The sequence below is a fragment of the Eucyclogobius newberryi genome, unplaced genomic scaffold, assembly GCF_026437365.1.
Source record: "Eucyclogobius newberryi isolate DKJ021-1_F unplaced genomic scaffold, fEucNew1.0.hap1 SCAF_4, whole genome shotgun sequence".
Taxonomy (NCBI): domain Eukaryota; kingdom Metazoa; phylum Chordata; class Actinopteri; order Gobiiformes; family Gobiidae; genus Eucyclogobius; species Eucyclogobius newberryi.
Window position 1 is genome coordinate 11,951,212 of NW_027316056.1, and position 14,902 is coordinate 11,966,113.

The following is a 14,902-nucleotide window of genomic DNA, read 5'->3' on the forward strand; positions in this document are numbered from 1 at the left end:
TGTTCACCAAACCAGGACTTACCATCATACCACCGAACCAGTTCTAAGTATTGTAATGTTAAGGCAGACTTGACACCTTCAATATAACAACATTTCAGTACCAATTCCCCTCTCTCTTCATGTTGAGAGTTTGTTCAATAGAGGATTAGCAATAGAACCAGCAATGACTAAACTGGGCACTGTAAAATTCAGGGTATAAGCTTTTTTCACACGCGGCCTATACAGCAATGTGGCTAATTTGTAGATTTTTATGGGCGAATGGTCTCTAGGGGCGCTCTAACAGGAAGCGCAAGAGTTTGACACACAGTAGAAAAAGACTTCGGTGGAAGCACAGGAACAGAGCCAGGTGTAGAGCGAGACCGACTGGTAAATCAGCTCACACATAGTTAACTCTGTATGTTAAGCTTCAAAATGCTGTGGGTTTTATCACAATCAGACTCATATTCAGCCTCATAAATTAGTCTACTGAGGAACTGATGTAGACACGGCTAAATGCAAGGATAGACTTAGAGCGCGGACGTGCGATATGCGGTGGTCAGCATTTTATAACTTGCGCCAACCCGCGGGTAAAAACACAACCGCGCATCACTACCGTGTACCATCTGTCTGGCTTATATTCAGTAGCGCCCTATATTCCGACTTTTATGACATTTATAAAGGCATACTCTGGAACAATTTGGCTACAACATTATGTCAGTTCTATTGTGCATACACATGAATCAAAAACATGCTAACAACATTGTCATGCTAGCATATTACCATTACTACACACACCCCAGTTTCAGAATGACCCCATCGAGTCTCCAATGAGCCCTAAAAACACCATCATCACTTTCCCATTCGCTTGGCTTTGGGAGTAAATCTATTTTGGTTGGAACCGGGTATTAGCTCGTTTGCACAACTTTACTTTCAATTTCCCTGCGCATTACTGATTTTAATATGGTCTTTGATAACAACGACGGGCGCACAAACGCGGAAAGGATTTCATTGTGCGGCTGGAGTAATGGGTTCGTTTTAGCAAGCAATGGAGGATATGTTTTAATTATTACAGGTTCTGGCCTTTGATCTGATTTCAGCCTACACCAGGCCCACGAGAGTGAGAGGGGGAGAAGCACAAAGCCGGAAAACCTTTCGGGAGTATAGCAAAACTTATGAGATCTAGAAGCAGAGACAGCAGGGATTCCTTGACTTCCAACCCTCCAGACGCTTCCTCCTGCTCCTCTAAGGGGAAACCAAGGCTCTCATGGCATGTTAAGAGACATATTATCCCCGGAACAAGCAGCAGAATTATTTAGAGGGCACATTATGAATTCTATTACATTTAGATACCATAGAAGTAGAACCATATCAATCATATAATAATAATGATAGCAGAATCCGTCTATCATTATGAACAATTGGTAAGCATGGATCTGAGGGCATTAAGTGGATTAAATCACTTTAAAATAAATAGATAAGACTAATTGGAATGTTTTGAGAAAAAAAGGGAAAAAATAAGTCACAACAAAATTATAATTTATTAAATGGTTTATAGTAGGGATTTGCATAACTATATTGCATATTTGCAAAACATGAGGGTTATGAAGAACAGTCATTTTGAGTAGAACTAGACTGCATTTGGGAGCATTTAAATTAGGGCTGTCAAAGTCAACACATGAACTCATGCGATTGATCATACACTGCGGAGCTCTCAAATTGAACAGCACTCGCACTGTGATGAAAATGAAGGTTTTGTGTGAGCACTAAAGTGAATTATATGAAATATTTCACCAAACTATAACAACGCACTGGTAAAGGCCAAGCCACTCCCAGCAGCATACATCTGTCACCATAAGAGACAGTTACACCGCAAGCGGCAATGAAGGGCCTTTTTTTATGAAATAGACTTTATAGCCAATTATATCAAATAGGGGATTTCAATATTTATTTAAATTTGTCAAATAATTGAAAATGATCTAGTAAAGTGTGCAAAAATACTTCAAATTAGAAAGCTATCTATAAAGTATATATTCATGTGCTACATATATATATATATATATATATATATATATATATTGTATATGTATAATAAATACATTATTAATTAATTCACTTTGCAGGATGAGATGAAGTCTAGAATCTTGAGTGAGAAATCACTTTGACAAACAACCAGTAATGTGTTTCATCTTTTATCTTGCAGCATGACAACGTGTTCATTTGCAGCACTAAACAGCTTTATTTTCACAGTAAAAGCAAAGGCTGGTGAGGATCCTTCATTGTAGGCATCTCATTAAGGTGAAAATGCTTTTTAAAGTTCAAATCAAATTCTCACTTATCAAGTAGCTATCATTAGTAATCAGCAATATCAAGAGAGGCAAGGAAATGGCTAAAAATAATTGTTCTAGACAGGTACCCACTATCTACTATTTCATTTGACATTTTGTGGTTGGACTGTCAGATGAAGTAAAAGTCTTGTAGTTTTATCTAGCCCCAAGCCTCCGGTTTGGTAATTTTTTCGGTTGAAATTGGGCACAATGAACAGTTGGCATTGTGCAAAAGGGAATAGAGATATGGAAGAGGGAGATAATTATTAATTCCAATTATAAAATGGTGATTTGGCAGCACTGTGGACTGCAGTTTGCCAAAACAAAAGCCCAAAGGAACAGAGCATGTGTGAGGTGAAAACCAATGTGAATACAATGTTCTGTGAAATTAGCGAGCCTCAATAATGGAAAAATAATGCGAATAATTTAAATATACATTCATTCTTATTCCCAAAATAAAATGTGGAACCGATCAAAACAAATCAAACTTTTAACTGAAGTTGTTAAGTTAAACAGTGCAGGAGACTTCCCATTAATTTTCTGTTATGTAATTATCTGGTGAAAATTGAAACAGTGAGCGTTCTGAGAGCGCAGAGGGACTGGAACTACCTTGTGTTGCACAGGATTACAAAAGAAGTGTGATTGAAGCATTACACAGCTCCAGCTATGTTTTTGATGAAGAAATACAGTTTTAAGAATGCTTCTTATGTCAAATGCTTTTATAAAAAAGCTCAAACAAGTAAAAACAAGGCATTAAACTGACCACCCAACAAAATCTAGAAGCACACTCAAACCACTTATAATTGGAGGTACAGACAGATGACAATGAAGGATGAAAGTGCTCAACTTGTGATCATACTGTGTTCATTACAGCTTCCACTGTCAAGCTTCCATGTGCACTCATACATCATCTCATGACAACTAGTCCAGTTATGTCTCCATTTTCTTTGTAAAATCATCTTTTCTATTGTTTGAAATACATAAAAATTAGGTTAGACCGGCTCAAACCCCTTAAACATCGACTAAAACGATGACAAAGTTTACATTTGCTTCTCTCTGTAGGTCGGACCTTTTTGTTGGCCCTCTCCAATCATGTTTAAACAATGTCTAGGACTCTATGATGAACCTTAACTAATGAGGTTGCATTGAGGGCTCCTTGCACAGCTTTTCCCCAGTCCTTTTGCATGGGGCCGTGACCTTTATAACTAGCAGAATTAATTGGGCTGAGCTAACCTTTTAGTGGCTGTAGCGGGAAAGGAAGACCAGTGTTCCCGAACTGCCTCATTATACCAGACCCGATTTGGCGTCCGAGTGCTCCTTCCTATAGTTTGGGGAGGTCCAGCAGTGGAGGCCAATGAAAGCTGTTCTTGGTTTAAGCTCTAAAAGTGTCTGATTGATAAAAATAGAATTGGTCTTGTGTTTTGGACAAATGCTTTTTATTTTAGCCTCAACAACATAGTGATTTAAAGCTTGGGATTGAATCTTTAACATGGCAAGATGTTAAAAATATGTGTGCATTTGGAAAAAAATATAAAAAGTAAACAAAAGAGCCGTGGAACAAATCCATAAGCTGCAGGATCACTACAGGTAAATACATTTATCACAATAGACTTCCAGAATACTTAGCTCGTCTAATAGTTTAGTAACATACATCTTGTCTTCAGTTTGATAGATTTTTATTTTAATTTTAAGTTGTCTGCGCAAAATAAATCAGGATATATCTATTATTATTATCAACTTTTTCTTAGATTCATGTCTTAACTGTCAGGTAAAAGTAATATTTTGGATGGAGTTTGTGCATTGATGAGAAATGGAAAGATTGTAGAATTCAGCGCTACTTCTTGTAATAAAAAACAACTTGATTGATGTAAAATTTAAAATATTTAACAAAGGTACTCTCCCAACAAATACAATTACGACAGTTTATGTTGCTACTCTCCTTTCAACTTCATTCGGAGATTTTTAAGCCAACTTTGATTATAGTGATCACATAATTTCACTATATATATATACATATATATATATATATATATACATATATATATATACATATATATATATACATATATACATATACATATATACATATATATATATATATATATATATATATATATATATATATATATATATAGTATACTGTATGTTGTTTTACCTACATAAAGAAAATACACAAGCAGGGGAAAAGCATAATGAATCAGAATCAGAAAGTGAAAATACAACAATGAACTTGCAGATTGATTCAAAATTCTTTGTATAATCAGATGTCTGGCTATGTTTGTAAATTCGGGGCAATTAAGTGTAATGATGTGTATTCATTATTGTGAACTCTCCAATTATTGTCGATACAATGTTGAAGTGCAATGTACGTGTAAGGGAGACAAAAAGCTTCAGTCAGTAAAGAATAAAATAAAATAAAATAAATTCTGCCGTGGTCTAAACACGAGCAACTTGGCCATATCTGGTTTTATACAGTTTAAAGCTGGGTGTAATTCATCAAAACATAATGATGGAAAATATTACAGATCGAAGCGTTCTCTGGGAAAATGTTAATTAATAGGAAGAAAATCTGAACTAATGTGAGCCAGGTCAGTTATATCGGCAAATTGGAGAAGTGGTCAGAGTAAGAGTTTAATTGGGTTTTCCCACTGAGTTCACTTTTGGAAGACATCACTACAGGGTTGAACAATAGACTGTACATATTAAAATGTGTGGTACGTTAAAACCAGAGCAATTTTCAACGTAAAATGAATTCATTTCAGAATAAACCTTATGAAAGTTGTTACGACTCATGGCTGGAAGGGTCATGGCATTTAGAACATAGACTTTAACAAAGACAAAACATGTACAAGAGCTCACCGGATCTGGTCTGGCGTACTGGAGAGAGGAGAGAGGCCATCGGGACATCCGGGGCAGCTCCTATACAACCAGGGGTTAGGGGCCGTCACAAAGTCCTGTATTTATGTGACATACTCATATCCAAAGACATCTACGCTCGGGCAGCCTGGCAGGTCTTTGTCACCGGAGCGTTTCTACAATGTATAAATACATATAAATACAGTGAAATTCAGCTGCACCAGAGGTTTTAGGCTGTATTTCAGAAGCTCTTCTGGCCCGCTTGGCTGCTGAAGCCTGGCAACCCTGGTGCAGCTGTTGTCATGTATGTGTATATGTGTATGTATATGTGATGTATAAGGCCTACGTTTGATACAACTATAACAAGGGTTTTTAAATGCCATAAGACATACGACAATCAATTGACCATGCCTTCAAGGTTAGAGTAATTAAATTTGAGTACACTTTAGAGAGAGAATCCCTGAGGGCTCTTGGAGACTGCTGAAGAGATAATACGTCCCCACTGGCCTGGAACTGCCTGTGCTCCCCACAGGCACCATACTGATGGTAGGAGACGAGAGTTCTGCCATAAACCTATATATCTATGTCATTTGAATGTGATCCCGAGCTAACGACTAAAAATGTGACATTAACTGCTCAAAGGAAAGGTATGAGGCAATAAAAGCATTGGTACAGCAGCAGTTGGGCTAAGTCAGCCAGCACCACATCTTAGCAGATAAGACATGAGAGGAAGTGAGAGAACAACAGGGCTTTGGCCTTTTCTCACACCAAAGAGAAGTAAATACCTTCAAGAACACACTGTGTGAAGTGTCCAGCCTGACAGACAGATTTAAGGGATTTTAGATGCTTTTCAAATGTTTTGGCAGGGAATTAAGTTTAATACTTGTTTAATTACTGTACATGCTCTGAACATGTTTAATGACACATATTTGTGTGAGTGTGCATGTGTTTTTTGTTGTTGTAATTCTTCAAGGTAAATATTTCTCTTCCTCTATCTTTCTACAAGTAATATGCAATTTCCTTTGTGCATGATCAAACTCAGTTGGCCACTATCATAAACTGTCCCTCTGATTCTCTTTTTTAATCAAAAATAACAGAAAATTTCGCTCTATTTCCTGTCATGTATAATCATTTTGCAGGTAGACATATTGGGGTGCATTATAGCCTATACATTGTTGTATATAGCTATTGCTATACATTGTGCAAAAAAGTCAAAAGTATCTGTGTCTTTCTCATTCTTCAGCCTCATTTATTGGATAAGTTGAAAAATAAATTAAAGTACAATAATCAATAGTATATCTTTGTTGCGCAGAATGTTTCCTAATGTTACATAATGTGCACATATCCTTGTCTTTTCAGCCCCTCAACATGCAGCTACAAAACCCCATTTAATATCAAAATTATTGCCATCACATAATTCACCATATTTGTTGGCTGTAATTGCTTGATTGCCTTGGTGTGCATGCGGAATAATTACTTTCATATTTTCGGGAGCATACAGAGCCATTTAAAACTGAAATAAATTACATTGCAAGGTTTCCTTTTAACATTTGGCAAGGTTCATCTTCATTAAATTGTACTTGGTCTGGTTTATTTTAAAGCAGGTCAAACCTGCTGCTGTGTCTTTGTCCGAGACTTTGGGTCATTGGTGATAACAGGAGCGAGGCGAAGGCTGCCCTTTCCCTCCGAATCATCTTTAACCTGTTTGAAAGAGCAGAGCACGCAGTCTATTGTCTGCATGGATCAATCCCACTGAGGGCGAGCCAACCCAAACACTGAGCATCTGCTGCCGGAGTGTACAGCACAACCAAACCATGGCTGTGCTCATTGGCTATTTGTTACATCACCTTATTATTATTAGTAGTTTCATTTTGGTTGGGACAGTGCAAGTTAATAAACATAAAGTACGTGATATATGCTGTAAACACACCAGATTGTAGTCATGGGCTAAGTTCCGTCCCTTGAGTATGAATGAGTATTCACTCTCATTCACACAGTACATGGGCACTGGAGACAAATGGGGTGAAGTGTCTTGCCCAAGGACACATCGACAGTATGCACAACCGCCCCCCTGTGGCACCTGGCATTCCAGTGGTCTCTCATCCAAGTACTAACTAGGACAATCCCCGCTTAGCTTCCGAGATATGTCGAGAGCTTTGACAAGTTGGTCATGGAAGCAGTGCAATCAGCTAGTCTTCCTGGGTCCATTACACTTAAGAACAAGTTACATTTCAAGTACAATAACATGGATATAAAATCTATTACAAGTAAAAATTTAATCAGTCCATGATAGTGTATACATTTAATATTTAACGTGTGACTCTTAAGGTTAATTTTAAACAATTGCTTATTTTTGAGCTGCCTAATTTTCATAGGAATGCAGTTCCAAATGGATATTGCTCTGTACAAAACAGTTATTTTCATAAAGTTGGATTTGGGATGTGGTGGGATAAGATGGCCATTGGCTGCGGAATTACAATAAACTATTTGATTCAACATAAAAGCATGCATTTTTAAGGTAATTGTGTTGTATATCAAGGTGCCTAATGTAACTTGTATTCTTTTGTCTAAATCAAGCCATGACAATGACCATTATATTTAGTTTTTAATTGTTAATCGCAAATGCAACAGTCCTTTCTTCTTTCTCTACATCTTATGAATGATTTCAGTGCAGTTTGAAGTTTGTTGAACATGTGGTATGAGTTACACATTGGCCCAGAATGTTTGTGCAACACTAAACATACAATGTGTTGTCTGACTTGACTCATGCAAAAACAACATAAAATGTTGTGTTTGACATAAAATAGATGCTTAGTGCTTGTTAATGCATAAAATGTAGCCAAATATAAGTCTTACAACTTCACTGGCCTTTGCTACTGAAGTTTATATGTGGAAAAAATAATCCTGATACAAGCTTCTGATACAAGCGATCCGTCTCCTGCTCTCACAGTTTTTCTGACACATTCACTTGGGTGGCACTTTCCCGGCAGCTGGCAGAAAACAGCAGTGTGCTTAAGCAGCGTACAGTGTTTAGTTCACAGAGTATTAACCAGGCTTATCCCAGCTACGGCTGATGAGCTCCTTATCCCCTTTCCACCCGCCTTCTGGATCTTTTTTTCAAGGACGATTCCTGATTCGAGTAGACCTGTGCCAGCTAATCCTGCAGCATGCTATCAAAGACAGCAATTTAGTTAAGTACGGCCGCAGCATTGTAGCGCGTTAGTGTAAGTCCTCTTAAGAGCACTTTAGGAGGGGCTCTTCACAGAATCACACACTTTTAACCTGGATTGACTTGGTCTCGCCTGTAGAAGATGAGGGTTCTCAATGTCTTAGAAACACAGGACACGTTTTTCTTCTCCAAAATAATGTGTGATATCCTAGATATGGGTCCAATGGAATGCATTGATTAGTTTTAGTATGGAAATACATTTCATGTTTGGAAACATAATCCATAATTGCTACCACCAGACCCTTTTTTCTGGGGCAAATGCCCCTGTATAAATCAGCTGTTCCCCAGTATAAAAAGACCCAGCCCGTGCTAAGAGCACACAGTAACAGAAGGAGCGCCCTTTGTGTAGCAGCTCCCAGTAGACAGTCTACTGCACATGCAGACTATAGACTATTGCTTTGTGGTGTTATAGGTTACAGACATTAAGCAGGTCAGAGCATAGCTCAGTCTGGAGCAATGGGTCAAATCCAAACGCTCCTCCGCTTTATAAACTTTGGCAATTAAACTTAGGAGGCCTCTTTTATTTCATAAAATAAACCCATAGACACTTGACTTCATGTGTTTAGCTGCACAACGAAGACATTATACTCATAATTGCACTCAGCGTGAAAAAGCTTCTGGTGTTCAGTCAGGGAGCAGCCATGTTATCAGCAGCCTATACACACTGTTTTAAACACATTGTAACAACACAAATGATGATCCAACATGGCCAAACAGTCACTGGTCTTAGACTGTATGCGCTTTCAGATCAAAAGTTCCTCACCTGGAGTGCTGTAGGAGCAGTTTAGGGTCCATAAAGACCTTCTACCTTGCCTCAGAGGCAACTGTTGTTGTGATTTTGGGCCTTACAAAAATAAATTGATTTGATTTGATTCTACAAAGTCCAACTTTTAGTAACCTATTTTAAAAAAACACCCCATATTCACGTGGTTAAATGCGGAAACATTTATGAAAGAAGATGTGCGTATATCCAATAGACACGTCTCTCTCAATATTATTATTATTATTATATTATTATTATATAGTATGATTTGTGACAGGGGTTGGTGTTCCTAATCAAGACACTAAAACCACTAAAACCCTTCTTTTGTTGTATTCAATTCAAGTGGGGCATCTGAGTATGTATCCTAATTACGTATGTTTCAAATATGTATATTGTGATTTTAATGCAATGTTTCCTGTTCTGTAAAGCACTTTGACTTTGTTCAAACTGTGCTCTACAAATAAACCTGCCCTGTTTAAAACAAAACTGTCCAAGAAAGGGATTTAAACACACCTTTAGTATTCAAAGATGTCTCCTGGCTCCATGACCTCAACCACAGTGTGACTCCCGCTTTTCTATCCAGGTTGAGATTTGTAACCAAGCAGCTAATATTTATCTGTTCAGTGAGCTCTGTTCCAAGTCTCCCACTGCTTATTACTTCATTAGATAATTCATGCATGATTCATTTGTGGAACCATAGTATTTTGCAGGGTTGACTGGGTAATTGCACAGCAAGATTGTCCTTGCAAACACAAAACTACACACTTTTTGCATGCTCTTTAAGCCCTAATAACTACTTGTCATTTCTAATTACATCATTGAGTGGCATGCTGATATTTTATCCCTTCATAAAATTCGGCACATGCACCCAAACCCTGGAATCAATCCCCACTGCTCAAATTGTATGCCAGATTTTGTCAGTACAATCAAGTTTGAAGTAAAAAAAAAAAAAAGTACAATTCTACTTTATATGCTAAAGATTTAATCTAGGTAACAGTGCCTTATCTATATGCAAATTATAAGTTATCAACTTCAATAACAGTTGAATGAGGTGTCTCCAAACATTCTATTGGCTTCATTTGTCAGGGTGGCCTGCTTTTCCATGCAAAGCGTTCATTCTTGAAGCGATGGCAGCAAACACAGACAAATAGCATAGGTAAAAAGAAAAGAAGAGTAGAGTAGTTGAGATTGCCACAGCAGCCAAAGCCATAATGAGTCGTATTTGTGTTCCTACTTCATCTTGATAGCAAATGATTAAGTCAACAGCAAATGAAAAACACCCCTGCTAGGCTAATTGAAACCATTTTCCAGTACAATGTGAGGCAGTTTGAGGTTAGAAAAACTGTAAAAGAGGTTTGCTCGAGGGGAAAAAAGGAGGTCCACAAACCACCTGCAAAGACAAAACGCAGCAGGTATAATTTGGAAATAATAGTTGACATTTTGGTGTATGAACTTGGCCCACTTCATATTGTACAGCAGCTATTTCACGTGGCTCCGAGGCAGCTCTTTGTGCATGACTTATTACCATAGCCAAACATTACAGGGACGAGCCTGCAGGTAAAAAAAACATGGCAACTGCTGTGAGTCATAACGAGATCATTATAAGTGGACAACCTTTTTTTTAATTTGCCCATTTCTTTACTCAGAGCAAACCTTTTGACGCACAGATTGCATTATTTGTGCCGGATACCCTCCCTGATGTTTTTTAATTGCATATTAACACAATATGTTCACTGGCATGGGCTCAAATATTGTTATATAATAGCAACAATAGAATTAATCAAATTATAGAAGCTCTCAATCAACATTTCTATTGCTGCTTGGAATGTGAGGGGGGAAAAGACAGACATTTCCCATTGCTGTAGCTTCAGTTGAGCTCTGCAGATTGGCCTGGACCTCTTTTACCTCAACAGTCTCCAGCTCATCTTCATACTTGACAGTTCCGGAAGCACATTCAAGGCTATTTGTTTGTAAAAACTTCAACAACACGGCTGGCATTACTTCTTGGGGATCTTTTTGAGTCCCTCCAATTGTGTTGATTCTCTAAAAGTTCTGGGAATATTGGATTTGATTAGTTACAAGTTTTAGTGAGCAAAATATATAGATGGTTTTGTCCCAACCTCTGGGAAACGCTATGCTAATGTTTAATAAACCGAAAAAGTTTGTCTCTAGCTGACAATTTACTAATATTTTACAATCTGTATATTGTACTGCCACATTTATACTTATTTTACACATTTCTTCTGCTAATAACTATTCATTCAATAACAATATGTTTTTTTCTCTGCAATGCTGCTGGAAGTTGCTGAATTTTGAGACTTCTACAATGCAGACTGGTACTTTTACTTGTATTGTTATTATTTAAAGTGTCCAAGGGGCTATCTATTGAAAGAAAAAAACATCCTCTTTACTTTTCTATTGCGTTTCCCGTCTCAGCGACCTGTGGACTTGAATCATAGACCACTAGATGAAGAGGAGGGCTTTTATCTTCTGCATTTGATGCTCTCTCTGCTGGTGGAGGCCTTGTATTCTGTGTCTCAGGTTTTCTCTGTTTGAGAGCTACTCTTTTCTGTTATGCCATGAGGTTATGATGTGTGTAGCGGGTGGTAGCTGGGTGTATGATGTTTGTTTTCACTGCTTCTTTTATTTAAACCAACAGTTTTGGTGTCAAATCCTTCATTGCAGCGTTGTTAATTGGCTTTGACTATTATTAAGTCTGTCTCCCTCAAAACAATTGTCCCTCGTCTGCACGTCATTTGGTGATAATCCACTCCTATATATACCACCCTAAATGCAAGATTTAGATGTTCAAAAGAAGTTAGCTTATATAATAAAAATAGAAACTCTGATGATACGTGACCCTTGCCTTAGTAAAGTTCATAAATATCATATTTCTTACACGTCTTCACTTCCTTCCCTGTGATTTTCAAATGACACTAATAAAACTTTATGCAAAGCGAAGCCTGGCTGCCAATTCTTCCATCTGCCTTCTCCAAGGAAACCAGAAAGGAAATTTGTCACAAACGGCCAAAGGCAAAAGGGAGAGAGACTTGTTTTGGCACTCCAGGGCAAAACGCTTGAGATCCAGGGAGTCGGAGGTATGATATTTGCTTTAAAAATCCTGTAGCGTTTATCTAGTGCTCTCTTCCACACCAAACAGCAGCAGAATGAACATCTCTCAAGTCTGGCCTCTTATCTCCACTCAGCTGCATACCTTCCACTAACACTCGCTAAATTTAGCCACAATTCACTGAACATGTTAACAATTTTACTGCAAAATGTGATCCCAGAGATTTAAGAGAAAGTGCATCTTATATACACTAAGTCTCGTTTTCTGCCCTTGTGTGCAAAGAAGAGGCAGCAATATCACATATTTTTCTTAGATATTGAGTGTAGCTATCTATTGTCTTTATTGTATGAGAGTGAACAAAACAAACCCCCCTAAGCTCACCTCTGAAGTATCTGTTGGACCTAGACAAGCCACCGAGCAAATCAATTCAGTTTTTGGACTTTATGAATCAAATACACCAAAACCTCTCTCAGCCCTGTAATGGGCTATCAAGACAGTAGGGTGAAGATTCTAAGCAGTGAGAAGAGATGGTTTGAAAGAGGGATAAAGGAGGCCATTTAAAAAAAAAAATAGAATTCCTCTTTAAACAGGAAGGGAAGTTTAAAGGTGAATGGACGATTTTTCGGTGATTTGAGAACGCAGGTGGAAGTGCGCATGCGCACCCCCTCGTGTGGACTGATACAACACACACGTGTGTTTGTTTATTAGCGCGACGGAGCGCATCACATCTCTCGTCTCCCGTAGATTTCCGTCTTCTTCTGAGTCAGCTCGAACAGTCTTTCTCCATCTTAATTTTGTCCTGTACAATGAGGGAACTATATTATGATAGATCCATGCGCTTAGACACAGGCAAACATGCTGCTCTCCTGGGGACAAGCCCCTGTGGCTGCAGGTGAGCAGTAGGTGCGTTCTAAGATTGATACGTGGCAGGACTAATCGGCAGTCCACGCCACAAGGAAATGAGACTCAGATTTGGGCCAAAAAAATTGTTCATTACGCCTTTAAGGTTCAATTTACCGGTTGTATACAATAGTTTTTGAAGCCATGGGGCGGGAGAAGCCCATGTCATTCAGATGATAATCAGGTACTCATCAGTGAATTAAAAACACCTAGAAGAAAGGTTGACAAACAGGCATTACATTACATGCAACATGCATGAGCGATGAAATGTGGAGGATTTGTGAAACACACGGGTGGAAAAAATGTAAAATCCTAATCAATGAAATTAATTAAATCGAAGCCAAGACCTGAGCAGCCATTTAATCCAAGCAAGAACACAACACAAGCCCTAAAAAGGAGAATATTGAAGTGAATCAGAGTAGACATGACTAAACTGAATTTGAAATGCTCGGCAATCTGAGTTTGAAATCAGTGTGGCTGTGCAGCGGTCTGCAGTCGTTATGGCAAGCATGGATGGGTTTACTCTTCTACCTTGACGGCGAGACCCAGAGAAGGGCCGTGGGATTGGGCCCCGGTACAGATGAAAGCCACCAAGCTTGAATGGCTTGAGGGTGTACTAGCAAACCTGATGAGCCGATGCGGGAGGGAGAGGTAGACGGTTGTGCCAAAATGCAGACGCTATCGGAGCTCCGGTGAGACCTAGACAAGCGGAAACGAGGTAAACAAGAGGCTATAATCACGTTGTAAATACAAACTCGATCTGCTTATTGGAGTGGAGGAGGGCCGAGTGTTAAACAAGAGCGTTGATTGGCAGTTGCTGAGCCTATCCTAACGGAGCAGGGCGGTGGAGGCAGGTTGTGCAGGTGAGACAACACGGGAAGTCTTCTAGTTAGTAAAGACAATTGTCTAGGAGCTAACCATGTTTATGTGTTAAAAAAAAGGTATTTAGCCTGCAAACAGGAGCAGAGCGAGTGAGCTTATTCCTAGTACGATGAGGTGTTGTGTAGTTGCTAATGCACATGATTAGGTCATTCTTTGTCATTGACCGGTGGATTATAGCACATTTTCAACTGCCTTGTTTACCTCTGCACAACTCCATTGAAACACATGTAGCAGCTCAAACACAGAAAAATCAGGGCCATGAGGAAGATAAATGAAGTAAAGTTGCACAGCTGCTTAGACAATAATTTGGTACTGCTTGTGCACCGACTTAAATTCCCAGTATGCATCCTGCTCGTGTTATTAACAGAGGTTTATCATGAGGGGGAAATAAAGCAAAGGGAGAAATGAACGTGTTCAGTGCTGTGTAACTCACTGCATCACTGTAATTGAGTATATGCAGCCAGTGCTCAAGAGGAATGGGAAGTGTCCGAGCTGCTTTTGTTTCTCATGCTGACTCATTTATACAGACAAAATGTGTATGTGCTGAGCTTAAGGGTATAGTCTACGATTTTGTGAGGTTTGATGTAAAATAATTTGGGTATAATTTAGGGTACTAGACACACGGTGGTGAATAGTAAAAGAGTAATTATCAAGTGACTGACATGTTTTATATTTCCTCTAATTTATTACTATCTCAGTCAAGGCAGATTTGACTGAATCGATCAAAGTGATATGACATTTTCAGCAGGAATGCATATTTATTTGGCCTCCTTGTCACATTTTGGAGAGTCAGACAAATTTACATCCTTACTTTTTATTTTTTTTACAATTTTTTTCATTTTCCATTGGAATTTATCATCGGCCATGAACGCCATTTTTTTTTATATCAACCTGTCCAG